Source organism: Rattus norvegicus, chromosome 4 (assembly GCF_021556685.1).
Source record: "Rattus norvegicus strain SHRSP/BbbUtx chromosome 4, alternate assembly SHRSP_T2T, whole genome shotgun sequence".
Taxonomy (NCBI): Eukaryota; Metazoa; Chordata; class Mammalia; order Rodentia; family Muridae; genus Rattus; species Rattus norvegicus.
The window spans coordinates 116128476-116144402 of NC_141537.1; positions in this window are offsets into that span (position 1 = coordinate 116128476).

Below are 15927 nucleotides of genomic sequence, written 5' to 3' on the forward strand. Positions count from 1 at the left end.
CATAAAAGCCTTGTGTCAGTTACGCCACTGGAGTCTGGAAGATGATCTGTCTGGCTGCAACTCAAGTGTCATTTATTGTGAAGACATCCTGACTTTCCAGAGGCCAGGCCCAATGTTCTCATGTTCCGTGCTTCCTCCAACTTACCACACGCTGTCCTGCATTGTATTTGCCTGGTTGTATTTCTCTCTTGGAGACAGGGACTGTGCTGTCTGGTTTTAAGTCAACTTGACATAAACTGTAGTCATCTGAAAGGTGAGTGCCTTGATTGAAAAAATGCCTATGTAAGATCAGGCTCTAGGGAATTTTTCTAATTAGTGATTGATATGGGAGGGCCTAGTCTGTTATGGGTAGAGCCACTACAGAGCTGGTGATCCTGGGCTCTGTAAGAAAGCAGGCTGAGCAAGCTATAAGTGCAAGCCAGTAAGCAGCACTCCTCATGGCCTCTGCATCAGCTCCTGCCTCCAGGTTCCTGTCCTGTTTGTGTTCCTGTCCTGCCTTCTGTCAATACTGAACTATGCCATCAAAGCAAAAGCTGAAGAAACCCCTTTCTCCCTAAGTTGCTTTGGTGGTCATGGTGTTTCATTACAGCAACAGAAACCCTAACCAGGACAGAAACCTTGATTCGATATTCTAGCAGGCCAACATTTGTTGAGTGATCAAACAGCGATTACTAAGTTTGGTTTGGTGACATTGAAGTCTCAGAACACACCACATCCAGATCTGGTGACTCTTTATGCCCCATCAGAATAGCAGGAGGGGATGAGCCTTGATTAGGTCAAACTGTAAGCCCTTGAAGGTTGTAGCTGATGACATACATTTAATAAACGGCCTCTCGATCATGGTAGTTTTTCTATCAGAACGTGAAGGAAAGCGGGAAATACAATAACTCTCTGAAGACTTTCATTGCTGGCATTGTTCTAGCAAAGCCCATGGGCTAAGTTCAGACAAATTTAACTCTGAGGACATTTCTGTTTCGGAGATGTGAAGAGGAGATTGAAAGCGAGCGCCTGAGGCTTGAAGTAAAACAATCTTCATCATGAGAACATGACGTGGCAGTGTTCAAAGCAGCATCATGCTCCCCAGAAAGCTAACTGACTCAGAGCTCCCACGGAAGGATTGACCAACAGTTAGCGATCTGAGGAATCTTATTAGAGAACTCACGTCTCACTGGATCGTTATCAAAACCCACAGACCATATGCTTTCCCAGTTATGGTTGTGAAGGGGAAAAAATGTCTAGAGGCACTGGAATGTTCAGGGTACCAAACTCCTAATGATCTGATAAATACTGATTATATAGCACCCCAGGACAGGATTATTATATTATTTGATGAGAAGCCAGCAAACAATTGTGCACCATGTTACAGCAGATAAGACCGGCTGCAGGTGGCTCTTGAAGATTATGAAGAAAGTAACCTTATTTACCTGGAGAGTCTAATCCATCTTGGAATACAACACAGGTTCCCTGAGCTCTTTGGATTTTAGTGCTTAATGGAGAAGGGGGTGGATTTTAAACAGTCAATGAAAATGGTCTCACACACAAAAACATTAAAGAACAAAAGTTTTAAATCATTTGGCTAAAATATCTCTGGAAGTGTCCCTGGCCAATGCCAGGCTGCAACTAGACTTTATATAACATCTGGTCTATAATAGTCCAGCTGAGAAAGGGACTCTGGTGCAGAAAAGAATTTGGCCATGATGTAATAACTAAGAATTAAAGAGCCATGGAGGTTCTATGGGAGAATTAAAAAATGTTGTGAAATTATGTCTAAGGAAAACCATGATGCAATATTCCTATACCAAAAAGTTATTGTCAATGACATGAGCAATGGTTAGAAAAGGAAGTTTGAAGTTTCCTTTTGGGAGTTGGTAGCGAGAGGAAACGGAACTAAACTGAACAGGCTAGCAATGCTCTAATTAAATTCATGGCTCTGACTTTGGAGAAGGCAGGCATTAGCTCATCTGTGTGTGTGTGTGTGTGTGTGTGTGTGTGTGTGTGTGTGTGTGTGTGTACCACTGTACTGGAAAGATTCAAAGAATAAACAGTCAATGCTTTTCCATTAAGTTCTGTCAGATAGTATAACTTGACAATTCTCCTACAAGGACTGATTGTGTTCATGTGCACATGTGTGTGGAAGCCAGCTGTCTACCTCAGGTGCTCCCCTAGAAGCTGACACTCTCTCTCTCTTTCTCTCTCTCTCTCTCTCTCTCTCTGAATCTGTCTCTCTGTCTCTGTGTGTATCTCTGTGTGCCTCTCTGTATCTGTCTCTCTGTCTCTGTTTCTCTCTGTCTCTGTTTCTCTCTGTCTCTGTTTCTCTCTGTCTCTGTTTCTCTCTGTGTGTTTCTCTCTGTCTCTGTTTCTCTCTGTGTGTTTCTCTGTGTGTTTCTCTGTGTGTTTTCTCTCTCTCTCTCTCTCTCTCTCTCTCTCTCTCTCTCTCTCTCGCACGCGCGCGCGCGCGCACATGCGTGTGCTTGGTTGAACTCATTGATTCAGTCTGGCCAAGAAGCCCTAGGGCTCCTCCTGTCTCTCCCCTCCCCCATCACTGGAATTTCAGTTATCCATTGCTTCAGTCAAATTTTTCTTTTCTGTGGGTAGCAGGGCTTGAACTCTGATCCTCACGCTTCCAAGCACTTCAGTAACATAGTTCTTTCTGCAGCCTATAAATATTGAATTTTGACTCTGAACTGGTGACATTTATTGACAAAGGTCCATTCTCTTTGTATTTGCTAGTCTGATATGTCACTGCAAAGTCACCAGGAAGGAGGTGGATCAGGACTGAGTCGTTAGGTCTCTCTGTCAAATCTCCTGTGAGATATGGAGACTCATGGGAAATCAGAGCTGTCACCATTGTGGGTCATGGCTAAGGCTAATCCAGGTAGGGAAACAGGGAGGAACATACATAACAACTTACACATTTCTTTTTCCCTATAAACCTCCACTCCTCTAAACAAGAAAGTCTATACATTTAAAATACTGAAACTCTCTTCTATTTGTTTCCAAGAGTGTGCAGACACAGGGCCTCTTGCCCTCTCTCCACTTGTGCCCACTTCCAGCTTTGCTTTGGCACTGACTAAGAAGTTGAAGAATCAAGAAGACATTTGGGAATTTCTGGGGCTTAAGCAACAATAAGAAACTAGAAAGTTCTGTGAACAGGAAGAATGAGTAAGAACCAGCAAGATGCCTCAGCGGATAAAAGTCGCCGCCAAGCAGACAACCTGGGTTTGAAGTCTGACTCCCTGGGATCCACAGGGTGGGCAGAGAGAACAGACTTCTGCAAGGTATCACCTCTGGCTTCTACATGCTCTCTCTCTCTCTCTCTCTCTCTCTCTCTCTCTCTCTCTCTCTCTCTCTCTCTGGGTGTGTGTGTGTGTGCATGTGTGTTGTGTGTGTGTCTATACACATAAATAAATGTAGTAACTTTTTTTTTACAAAAGAACAAATGATACAACTTATCATTACAAATATCCAAGGAGTTACCTAAGACTCCAAAACACATTACCTGAAGAAGAATAGAGAACTGAAATATTCCGGGTCGCACACATGTTCAGTTGTCTCTCCTAATCAGCTCACATCCTGATTAGATTATGGTCACTCCAACTGCAGGTCAGGAACAGAAATAACTCCCCCCCCCCGGGGTTAATAGAATGTAGCATCATTCAATGTCTTAAATCTCTCTCTCTCTCTCTCTCTCTCTCTCTCTCTCTCTCTCTCTCTCTCTGTCTCCCCTGCCCCTTGCTTTTCTTTTCTTCTCTTGCACTCTTTTCTGTGTTGAAAAATGAAAACATACAAAAAACACAAACTGACTTAAACTCAAGAGAAAATGGGTATCTGAACAACCAAGCATGAACAAGAAAAATGCTACAATCAATGTGCTTAATACATTAAATAATCAGATTAAAACATTCAGCAGAGTAGAAAGCATATTTAAAAACCAAGATTCTAAAGCCAAAACCAAAATATAAGCTGAAAATACTAACTAAAGGAAAGATGTCATTTTGCCAATACTAGACAGAATAAGCCCTAAGGCAGCACATGAATCTTGGTGTATTTCACAAAGATAAAAAGATGAATTTAACAGAAAAATCTACCTGTCGCTCTTAAAAACTTGATGATGCCCATACATCAAAACATATAAGGCAGGGCTAGAGAGAAGGATCAGTGGTTAAGGATGTGTCTGTCTCCTGCACAAATACTCCAATAGGATACGATGGAGACTCGGGAGAAAGACCTCCAGTTGCAGACACTTGGTTAATATCACGGCACTAGCATGTGAGAGTAACGATTAAGAGGAAGATCACTTATTTTGACTCATGGTTTCAGAGGTTCCTATCAGGAAGGTCATAGGGTGGGCTGGAGGGATCTCTCACCTCAACCCAGCTAGGAAGACTAAATAAAGAACGTTATTTCAAGTTCTAGGACAATTGATACCTACATGGATGGAGAGGGATCTTAGTCTCTTAAGGAATGGTTAATCTTGAGGGTCAACTTGAGTGGACTGAGAGAGGCCAAGAGAGAGTTTGCAGAGACAGATCATGGGGGGTTCTGATAAAACCAATGCCTAAATAGATTCAAATTTGGATTAACTGTTAGGGGGTGTTGGAACTACGGAAAGTGGAGACCACTGGGAGGTAGTTGAGTTGGGAACTTTGCCCCTGTTAACTCTTGTTTGTCTCTCCCAGAGCCTCCTTCCACAGTGTCCCTGCCTTGCCACAGCCCTGGTAAATAGCAGAGAGGGGCGGCCATTGACAGAAACCTCTAGAAACACAAGCAAAATAAATTCTCTCCCTTTCAATTGTCTGTCTCAGATATTTGTCATGACAACAAAAACAGAATAAGAAAATCCTACTTGACACTCTTCACATTAGTCAATTCCAGAGCGATTATAGGTTTAGCTGTAAACGTGAAAATAGAACAGAGAAGGTAACTGGCAAACATTTTAGGAACCTGGAGCAGGCAAAGATTTCTCAAAGCCAAAAAGAATTTATCCAAGAGGAAAAGAAGGGATAAGCTGCGAAATTAGGAATTTTGGCACACCGAAGGATAAAGTCTGCACAGGTAGCCCAATGATGGAGCACTTAGGTAGTGAGGCTTTGGATAAGCACCAGCCCCAAGCGGAAAGAAAGAAAGATGGGGGGAGGGAGAAGGGAGAAGGGAAGGGGCAGGAAGGAAGAAGGAAAGTAGGAAGGAAGGAAGGAAGGAAGGAAGGAAGGGAGGAAGGAAGGAAGGAAGGAACAAAGAAAGAAAAAAAAGCCCACAAAGAAATTCTCAATACATACTCAGAGAAAAGGATTTATCCCATTATGTATGCAGGACTTATTGTGAAACACTAAAAGAGACTAGCCATTTTTTTTAAATGGCAAACAACGACAGCAGACTCTGCAGAGAAGAGATGGAAATGTAACAACCACATTCTTTCTTTCACTGGAGCAATGCCAGCTAAAACTAAAATGGGATCTGCCCTTGGGATGATAGAAATTAAAAAGACTGATGACACCATTCATTTCCAAGGGCATGGACCAGCCTGAGAGTGAATGCAACTGGCATAAGTGTTTGTAAATGTGAACTGAAACTGAGAAAACTCTATGACCCAGCAACTACGTTCCCGGGCATGTATCCAACAAAAACGCGCAAATCTGTACTAAAAAGATGTAATAGCATCGTCCTTAGCCGGGAGCTAAACAATTCAAGCATCCATCACCAGTGAGTCTGATAATTTCCAAATAATGGACTGCTATATGACAATGAACACAGAGTCAAACAGCACAAAACGACATAACAGTTACAGCCCGGAATGAGGGAAGCCACACAGGAACTTGCTTTTATAAGGTTTGTGCTTATTTTTAACTATATTACCTAAGAATGGTATCTGTTTGGGGCCACCATATGATGGTTTGATACATGTATATGCTGTGTAATGCTTAAGTTACAATAAAAATATTTCTTCAAATATTTCAAGTCTCTATAGTGAAAAGATTCAAAATTCTTTCCTGCTCAGTAAAGACTAATTTTAAACAATTATTTCCTGTCTCTGTGTCTCTGTCTCTGTGTCTCTCTGTCTCTGCCTCTCTCTCTCTCTCTCTCTGTGAGTGTGTATGTGTGACTGTGTGTAAGTGTGTGTGTGTATGTGTGAGTGAGTGTGTGGGTGTGTGTATGAGTGTGTGTGTATGTGTGAGTGAGTGTGTGAGAGAGAGTGTGTGAGTGTGTATGTGTGTGTATGTGTGAGTAAGTGTGTGTGTTAGAGTGTGTGAGTGTGTATGTGTGTATTGTGAGTGAGTGTGTGTATGTGTGAGTGAGTGTGTGTGTATGTGTGAGTGAGTGTGTGTGAGAGAGTGTGAGTGTGTATGTGTGTGTATGTGTGAGTGAGTGTGTGTGTTAGAGTGTGTGAGTGTGTATGTGTGTGTGAGTGAGTGTGTGTGTGAGTGTGTGTGTATGTGTGAGTGTGTGAGAGAGTGTGAGTGTGTGTGTGTATGTGTGAGTGAGTGTGTGTGTGAGAGAGTGTGTGAGTGTGTATGTGTGTGTATGTGTGAGTGAGTGTGTGTGTGAGAGAGTGTGTGAGTGTGTATGTGTGTGTGAGTGAGTGAGTGAGTGTGTGTGAGTGTGTGTGTATGTGTGAGTGTGTGAGAGAGTGTGAGTGTGTGTGTATGTGTGAGTGAGTGTGTGTGAGAGAGAGTGTGTGAGTGTGTATGTGTGTGTATGTGTGAGTGAGTGTGTGAGTGAGTGTGTGTGTGAGTGTCTGTGAGTGTGTGTGTATGTGTGAGTGTGTGAGAGAGTGTGAGTGTGTGTGTGTATGTGTGAGTGAGTGTGTGTGAGAGAGAGTGTGTGAGTGTGTATGTGTGTGTATGTGTGAGTGAGTGTGTGAGTGAGTGTGTGTGTGAGTGTCTGTGAGTGTGTGTGTATGTGTGAGTGAGTGTGTGTGTGAGAGAGTTGTGGGTGTGTATGTGTGTGTAGGTGTGAGTGAGTGAGTGTGTGTGAGTGAGTATGTGTGTGTATGTGTGAGTGAGTGTGTGTGTGAGAGTGTGTGAGTGTGTGTGTGAGAGAGAGTGAGTGTGTATGTGTGTGTATGTGTGAGTGAGTGTGTGTGTGAGAGTGTGTGAGTGTGTGTGTGAGAGAGAGTGTGTATGTGTGTGTATGTGTGAGTGAGTGTGTGTGTGTGTGTGTGTGTGTGTGTGTGTGATCTCTCTATGTTCATATTCACATTTGTGCAGGTCTCCAAAGAGAAGAGGGCATCAACTTCCTTGGAGCTGGAGTTACAGGAAGTTGTGAGCTTCCCAATATGGGTTCTGGTCCTTGGGCCAAGCAGCAAATGTTCCCAACTTCTGAGTCACCTCTCCAGCCTCTAGTTCCTTGAAATACAATTTTCATTATCATTATCTATAGTTTCTCTTTGCATACTATAGTAACTTTATCAGTATTGATTTATTAGTATTTTCTAATCCATGCATGAGGGTCACATGCCCATTTGTGTATGTTTGGATTCTGTGCTCAGTGTTTTCTGCTTTCCATTGTAAAGATCTTTCACTACTCTGGTTAAATTAGTCCTATGCATTTGTGTGCTCTCTGGAAATGGCGCTACCTCTGGGATTTCTTTGTAGATGTTGTATTTAGCAGTAATGCTGATTTTGTATGTTAATTTTATATCCTGAAAACCCTGAACTTATTCTAATTATTACTTCAAATGGGGATTTTGTGACGTCTTTGGGCTTTCCTATTGATAAGATCATGCTAAGGACTGGGGAGATGACTGGCTCAGTTGGTGAAGTGCTTCCCACACAAGCACAAGGACCTGAGTTCAACCTCCAGCACCCACACAAAAGGCCTGAAATGTCCTATCACCCAGCAATTAGGAAGCATAAACAGAATTGTGACCAACCAGACTAGCTGAAGTAATGAACTCCAGGTCCAATGACAGAGCATGTCTAGAAATATAAGGTGTACAGCTCCTAAGGAATGACTTAAGGTCAACTGTTGTTCATACTCAAAGCATACACATGCATGCACACACACATACTCATGTGCACACACAATATACACATGCATACCTCTATACACATAGACACACACTACACCATGTACACACACACCACACCACACACCTACACACACAGCACACACACACAACACATGTACACCTCACACACACACACACACACACACACACACACAAACACACTGTGATGGCTATTTCTGGTTGTCAACTTGACTACATCTGGAATGAACTATGATCCAAAAATGAAGGACACACCTGTAATCCAGATCTCAGCCTTCTGACCTGGATCTTAACATGGAGATCTTGAAGCGTGAAAAAAACTTAAGCCCAGGCAAAGTAGTATATGCCTTTAATCCCAGGAGACTGAAGCAAGCAGATCTCTGAGTTCAAGGCCAGCCTTGGACAAAGCAAGTCCCAGATCCAGGTACACACCTTTAATCTGGGCCACACTTTCTGCTGGAGGCCTACATAAGAACCATGGAAGAAGGAAGACTCACACTTCTTAGTCTGTTTGCACTTAATTGCCAGAATGTCTGCTGGTACCTGCTTCTTCAAGATTCCAACTTATACAGAAGACTAGCTGAAACAACTAGCCTCGTGGGACTGAGCAACTACTGGGTCCTTGGACTTCCCATTCACAGCTGCCCATTGTTGGGTTAACTGGACCACAGACTCACACAATGAAGTCATCACAATAAATTTCCTTAATATATAAAAGCATTCCATAAGTTCTGTGACGCTAGAGAACCCTGACTAGGAGTTGGTACCTGGAGTGGTTCTAGAGAAGCCGAAATATCAGGATGAATCCTTTAAGTGTCTAGAATTAGCTTAATAATTCACCAGCACCTTCTAATTTATCATCACCTTCAACCACTGAAACCTCTCCAGGCACTCTCTTTCTCCTGGGAGCTCAGAGAATATGAAAAGTCTTTGGTCGAAACTATATTTCAAACTTAAAGAAGCAAATGCCTTTGATTATCTTGAGCCATCAATTGTGAGTGACAATGAATTAGGTGACCCAGTATAGGAAATTTTCTACTGTTTGGGGGGAAATAAGGAAAGTGATTTTGCTGGCTCAATACTCTTAACATCTCTGGACAAATTGATAAAGGGAAGGAATGAGCTGCATGATAAAACTGACCAGCTCCAGATGCAAGGAAACAATCTAAAGGTTCCTAAGTGTGCCCTCGAAGAGAATCTTCTCTCCAGCAGCCATAGAGCTTGAGCTGCAGAAAAATCAAACCAAAGTCCTTGGCCCAATTACAGTGAAAATTCATGTGTCAGCCTCAGAGGTTGTCAGCAATTAAAGTTAGGGCATTAATTGGCAAAGAACGGGATCCTATAACTTGGGATGTGGATGTGTGGGAGGACCCTATTGAGCTGATAATGTTGAATCCTCAGATTGTCGTGGCTTTACATCACCTGAGGAAATAGGACCCTCAGTTCAAACCCTTGAAATATTGTCTAAATCACCTGAGGAAATTAATCCTTCATTGTCTGAGAAACCAGCAGTGATTTTTTTTTCTGAAGAAAACGCCAGGCAAGACAATACTGATGTTCCTCAAAGCCCACCAAGAGTTTCTTCTGGTGTCTTCTATAACAAGACTCAAGACAAAGCAGGCTCCTAGAGGGGAGGTAGAAAGTGTAGTCTATGAGGAAATGTGCTACATTACTAAGGAGATTAATGAGTTTGGTAATTCATTCAAGGTGTGTGGGGAATATGTGTGGAAATGGCTTTTAAGGGTGTGGGATAATAGTGGAAGGAACATATGGCTAGATCAGGTTGAGTTTATTGACATGAGCCCTTTGAGTAAAGGTTGTAGGTTTAATATAGAAGCTCATACAGTTTAAAAATGTGTCAGAAGTTTGAATGGTTGGCTGAAGCGTTTATAAAAGATAGCCTAGCCTACTGAAAAGAGTTGGAGATGCCTAATATTCTTTGGCTTAGCGTTGATGAAGGAATTTTAAGGCTCAGGGAAATTGCAGTATACACACACACACACACACACACACACACACACACACACACTTGTTTTTTTTTTTTTCTGGTTCTTTTTTTTTTTTTTTTTGGAGCTGGGGACCGAACCCAGAGCCTTGCGCTTCCTAGGCAAGCGCTCTACCACTGAGCTAAATCCCCAACCCCACACACACTTGTTTTAAGAGAGCAGGGCATCTACAAACCAGCCAACTGACATATTTCCCTTTCTTCTCTCCATGTATGTTGCTCCTTTCTCTTTTCTGGCCAGGAATTTTAGTCCAAGGTTTCATGAAAGTGGTGAACACTCACATCCTTGTTTTGTCCCTGATCCTCAAAAGATCTCCACTTGTTTTCCCCCATGAAGAATGATGTTAGAAGTTGATTGATTGTGGCTGACACTATGCTAAGCTATCTTCGAGGCCCAAGTTTTCAGTTTTGATACAGGAAGGATGCTGAATGTTACCCATTACTTTTCTCCATGTGTTGAGATGGCTGTGTGGCTTTGACCTACATTGTGCTGTGTTGTGTATCACACGTTTAAATTTTTATATGTTGCACCATCTTCACCCCTCCCCTGGGATAAAACTTGCCTGATCATAGTGGATGACACTTTAATGTGCTGCTGGTTTTAGTTTGTGGCCTTTTGCATCTACGTTCCTCGAGGATAACAGCTTTTTGTTACTGTTGTTTGATGGCTGCCAGCAGCTAGCCTTATGGAACGGATTTGGAAAACGTCTCCCTTAGAATTACTACCACTTTAGACATCTGTGAACATCCCATGGAGGAGACGTTGGTTCTAGAACTGTCTGTAACGAGAGGCTTTTATAACTAACTCAATCTTGTGACGTGCTATTAGTCTGACCACCTGTTCTGTTTCTTCACAACTCCGCCTTGTTAAGATGGACTGACGCAGAGCTCCATCTTTCTAATTATCAGATCTGTCAGCCTGGACTTGAACACAAGAACCTTAAACTTCTTTGTATTTCTGTCATCTGACTTACAACATCTTGTCATTTCTGCTTACAGTCATTCAAGCATTAAGTCTTTCTTAATCAAGGTAAGGGTTTGTGAAGTTATGTGTTTAAATATTCATCTCTTCCATTTATTGATCTTGTTCTTTTTCCCTTTAATTCATTTGGTTTTGCTCTGAAGTGTATTTCTTTCCTTTTACTAAGTTTGCATTTATTCACGTTTGATTTTCTAGTTCTTTGAGGTTGTTTACTGTAGAGTGTCCTATTTTCTTCTTTCTATGTTGACGTTACAAACTTCCCCCTTTTTTCTGCTTTTAATGGATTCCATAGGTTTTGAATCTTGTCTCCAATTTCATTTATTGAAAATCTTAAAATTTCTTCTTGGATTCTTCCTTCATCCATCAGTTGATTATAGTATGTTATTTTTTTCATTTTTGTGCATTTTTACATTTTCCAGAGTTTTCTTGCTGCTGAACATTTTGCATTGTGATTAGGAAAAATAATTAATATAATACCAATTTTTAAAAAAATACTGAGATTGGTTTTGTAGCTTCTCATCTGATTTACCCTAGAGAGCGTCCCACAGGCTGTACACTTGTTGAAGGGCACGTCCTGTAGATATTTGTTGGATCTGACTCTGATGCCAGGTTATGTCTACCGAGCATGTGAGCTCCAGCCCAGCTCTAGGAGCCTTCAGTTCCCATCAGGCGTGTGGTGGGGATGAGCGGTACCCACACTGAGTACTAGCTAGTACAGCTAGCTTTCTAGCTCTGCTCCTGTCCCAGTCTGCTTTCTATTGATGCGACAAAGATACCCTTGACCCTAAGTGGCTTGGGAAGAAGGCAGCTTGCTTCAGCTTATAGCTGTAGTCAGTCATGCAGAGAAGTCATGGCAGGACCTCAAGACAGGAACCCGGAGGCAGAAACTGAAGCAAAAGCCTTGAAGAAAGTCTGCTTATTGCCAACTCTTCCTGCTTGTTCAGCCCATTGCTTATCCATCCCAGAACCACCTGCCCAGGGATGGCTGCCCACAGTGAACTGGGCCCTTCCACATCAATCATCAACCAGGAAATGCCCCCACAGACTTGCCCATGGACCAATCTGAAAAAGTAATGTTTTCAATTGAAGTTGCCTCTTCTCAAATGACAATGGCCTCAGCTCAGTTAATTCAAGAACAACAATACCAACAACAACAACCACACAATACAACAACAATAATAAGAACAACCACACAATGCAAAACAACAACAACCAACGCGACTAGTGCAGTTCCTCAGCAGCACAAGTTTGCCCTCTCTGAAACAAGAAGGAGGCGCCCTGGGTCTGTCACTGTTAGTGCTGAGACTCCAGATGTTTCACACCTGGCAGTTAGCGTGACACTGAAATCCAGGAAGTGACCCTTGACTGGATCTGGGTCAGAAAAAAAACAAAAGAAAAAGAAAAAGAACTGGCAACATCTTAGGATAGCTCAGGACAACTAAAAGGGATATGTTGTTCAATTCCTTGAATGTAACAATATTTTAATTTTTTAGATTTATTTATTTTATGTATATGAGTATTTTGTTGACAGGTATGTCTATGTGCCACCATGTGTGGGAGCATGGTGCCCTCGGAGGTCAGAAGATGTTGGATATCCTGGAACTGATGCTGCTGATAGTTGTGAGCTGCCATGTGTGTGCTGGGAATTGAACTCTGGCCCTCTGTAAGAGCAGCTCCTGCTCCTAACCCCTGAGCCAACTCTCTATCCAGTACGTACAACAACATTTTAGTTGTCTAACAGTATGTCTTTGACCTTAGAATGGTGATGGTGGGTTTTAAATTTTGACATTCATCCCAATCGCCTAGAGGGTTTGATAGAGATTGCTTCATGTCCTCATCCCCAAACCCCTCCTCTGTGCCTGGTTTCTGAGTCCGTAGGTTGGGGTGGGGGTGTGTTTCGTTTTCATGGACTGGATGGGATCCCATCTTCTTCGGAAAGAGGAGCTCATAAGTAGAGGAGCAAAGCAGGAGTGTGAAGGCAGCAGCCATGCTCTTGAGAACCATCCGCCAGTATTCTTGGAAGGAGATGCTTTTCCTTCCACTCTCTTTCCATGTTTATAGTTTTAACAAACCATCACAAACTCTTCAATAATGAAAGAAACGGATACAATACAAAATTCAGTATCTTTCCCAGCCAGATCCAATGCAAGGGAATCTAATTAACAAGCTTTCAGGACTGTAACTGGAGCCCAGAATGTTCCCGCATAAGCAGAGCATTTTCACAGTTGCTCTGCAGTGAGAACTGAGCTAAGTGACAGGTCTCTGTGTCTTCCCAAGTCCTAGCTTGGTGTCTCTGGCACTGAGAAGCCAATGAGATTCACAGCAGTGCCCTATAAATAGCTATGTTTGCAAAATCAAGAAAATGAACGGTGAGCCCCAAAACATCCAGTCACCCTGAGGAGGTTCTGTAACGTTAGGGTCCTGAGAGGGTGCCTGGCTGAAGAGAGCCAACAAGAAGACTCCAGAAGAGGAAGGCAGCCATATCCCAGAGCTAGAGTTTTAAGAGTGTGGTCTAGAATTGAGTGGGGAGTGAGTCGTAATGCTCAGATGTGAGAGTATGCGGCCCCTGGAAGCCAAAGCAAGTAAACGATTATTCTAAAACTCTCTCTCTCTCTCTCTCTCTCTCTCTCTCTCTCTCTCTCTCCCTCTCCCTCTCCCTCTCTCTCTCTCTCTCTCTCTCTCTCTCTCTCTCTCTCTCCCTCTCCCTCTCCCTCTCTCTCTCTCTCTCTCTCTCTCTCTCTCTCTCTCTCTCTCTCGTGAGAGTGTGTGTGTGTGTGTGTGTGTGTGTGTGTGTGTATGTGTGTGTGTGTACAGAGTTCCTTCACTGTTGCCTGTATATACATGTGTCCAGGGCTGACCACTTGGAACTGACAATGTATGTGGGAGCTGTTCCCTGAAGTCAATGGCTTCTCCCTCCCTTGGCAGCCATGGATTACCATAACAGGAGGTGGAACCTTGTGGAAATTCCCCAGTCCACACTGCCATGTAACCTGGTGTTGTCACCAGGTGCTAGTAGAGAGAGTTTCTATTGTATAGAGAGGCCATGGGTGATGATTTCTTCACTTTCCAGGAGACGCCAAAGGAATCCTTCCAACCACATTCTTGTTGAAATGCAAACCTCATTACGTGCCCTGGTTTTCCAAAGTACAGAGCCTTGCTTCAAAGTGTATTCTTTTGTGTGGAAGAAAAATATATTAATCATAAAGATTTAGACATGCTGAAAAGTGGAGAAAAGGAAATCTTAAGCAATTACAAAACTGTTACTGTGCTAATCTTCGATGGGTCTCTTACCACTGTCTCCCTCCCTCCTTCCCTCTCCCTTTCCCTGCCTCATACCATTCTCCCCTCCCCCATTCTGGGTATGTGAAGGTTAGTGGTCACCTTGGGTGTCATTCTTCAGGAGAGAGAGAGAGAGTGTGCAGAGGACAGAGACAAAGCAACAGAGAGGGATTTTTTTTTTTTTGGTTCTTTTTTTCAGAGCTGGGGACCGAACCCAGGGCCTTGCGCTTCCTAGGCAAGCGCTCTACCACTGAGCCAAATCCCCAGCCCCCAGAGAGGGATTTTCAAGACACAACTAAACTTTGGAATCTCTGGTTCCCCCAGAATATAAGTTCTTAGCTACTTCTCCAGTGCCCCGTCTGCCCGCCTGCCACCATGGTTTCCACTATGACAATCATGGACTAACCCTCTAAAGCAGTAAACAAGTCCCCAGCTAAATACTTTGTCTTATAAGTTGCCTTAGTCATGGTGTCTTTTCACAGCAATAGAGCAGGAACCAAGACAGTTTGTAAGGCTAAAGTTGAGTGCACAGAAGTAAAATTCCAATGCACAGGGCTGGAGAGATGCCTGGTGATGAAGAACATTTGCTGCTCTTGGAGAGGACCAGGCTTCTGTTCGCAGCAGTGGCTCGCAGCTGACTGGAACTCTAGTCCCAAGGGAAACAGTGGTTTGGCTTGGGAAAGGTGGGTTGTTTGTTTGTTTGTTTGTTTGTTTGTTTTCTTGGCCTCTGTGGGCATTAAATGCACATGGTACACATATAGATAGATAGGCAAATCCACATTCACATAAATAAAAATAAAACATTTAAAATTCCCATGCTTGACTCTGATTGTTCTTTATAATAAAACTAAGAAATAAAGTCACTGGATCAAAGGGCTAAGTCCTGTCTGAAACCACTAATAGGCAACATGAAACTGTCTTCTCCAGAGTTTATATCCTTTTAGAACTCTACTAGCAAAGACCCCATGCCAAAGCCCTAGAGATAAGGCACACATTTCTCATTCAGTGACACTGGAAACAGTAAGTGACTAAGGATCTGTTCTCAACCCTTGAAATCTCTGTTCCCGGCTATAATTTCCTCTGTTTGGATTTTGCAGTCTTCATTATAAGGTTTATTTTCATGTGCCTAATTATATTTTTAAAGAGAACTGAGTGTGAGGTAAAAAATTAAATATGACTGTTTGGGGAACGGAGCAATTATTGAATTAATAAATTTTAAGTTCTAAAAAAACTCTTTCTGATTGAACCAATTTATCTGGCACCCTCTATTTTGGAAAAAAAATTGCAGTGTGTATATGGTGCTGATGGATGAATTATTTCTGTTGAATATCATATGTATGAGTAACTGACAGTTTGCTATGCACATCTTACATCCATATATGAGTTTTTTTTTTAAAAAAAGTCTCTAGGCATAGAGCTAAAAATACAGCTCATCAGTTAAGAACACTGCTGCTCTCACAGAGGACCTGGCCTCAATTCCCAGAACACACCGGACAGCTTCTAACTGTCTGGAACTCCAGTTCTAAGGGATCCACTGCCCTCTTCTGGCCTCCACGGGTACCACATCTACACGGTGCACACATGTGTATGCAGACAAAACACGCACCACATAAAAATGAAAAACAAATCTGAAATGTTTCTAGACAGATATTAGTGTAATAAAATACAACCATT